A 1189-nucleotide genomic window follows, 5' to 3' on the forward strand; every position below is an offset into this window, starting at 1 on the left:
GAGCAAACTAGCATAGCAAAGATAGTAGTGATTTTGAGGGTATGATCATCTTGCCTGCACAGTTGTCAGAGTTGACTGGATCCTCAAAAGCAAACTCAACGGGCTCCTCGTTAGCAAACTCGTCTCCTAGCTCTACCCAAACAAGACAAACAAGCAACAAGGATACAATCAACCACGTGCAAGAACAAGCAATATGATGAAATGATGATATGCTATGCGGGATGCGATGCGGGATGCCAAATGCAAGATATGACAGCAAATGCATGAACTTGGCCTCAACCTGGAAATCCAAGTGTGCCACTGGAAAGATGAGATGAAATCGCTTGAAAATGATATAAAGAACGCCGGAATCGGAGTTACGGTTTGGAAATGGCAAGCGATTCAAATATGACACCGGTCTGCGATTTACAGCAAGTAGGCATATAAATGCAATGAGATGAACATGCTACAGCACCCAAACATGACAACAAAATACATGGCAGGGATGCACACAAGATGCTTAACAAAAGTCTAGCACTGAGCTACGGCCAAATCATCCATTAACAGGTTCAAACAAGCATGGCAAAAATGCAAATGGCAAACAGTTATCAGACTTAGTGAAATTAACACTTGTTTGGAATTTCAGACCAGGTAGCCCTCTTCGGAGCAACAAAACTACAGGCTACAAGACCTGAACATGTCAAAGTAAAGCATGGCATGGAGCTACTCAAAGAGCTTAACAAAAGTCCCTTAGTGACCTTGAGCCAAAAGGGATCAGAAAATACAATTGCAAGCATGTGAACATAGCAAAAACATAATCAGTTTTCAGACTTAGTGAAAAACTGGCACATGCTGAAATATAACTCAAGTAGGCATGTTTACGAGCTCGATGCACTCACTACGGTGAAAGTCATGGCAAGACAAGCATACACCCATAAAGAAGGCACAAAATAAAAGCTAGACATGGCAAGAACAATAGCATAGCATGCACGGATCAACTACAACATCACCGGCAAAATTGCAAACAAGTTGACAATCTGCCCAGATTCACAAAGTAGCAAAAGTAGAGCTCGATTGACTCAAGCTAGGGTGCTCCATAATTGCAAACAAAGACATGGATGGATAGAGCACTACAAGATTAACAAAACATCCTTACTGATCATCCTCAAAATAGGCACGGATCACTAGAAAACAACATGAACATATGGCA

This window comes from Triticum dicoccoides, chromosome 1A (assembly GCF_002162155.2).
Source record: "Triticum dicoccoides isolate Atlit2015 ecotype Zavitan chromosome 1A, WEW_v2.0, whole genome shotgun sequence".
NCBI classification, from domain to species: domain Eukaryota; kingdom Viridiplantae; phylum Streptophyta; class Magnoliopsida; order Poales; family Poaceae; genus Triticum; species Triticum dicoccoides.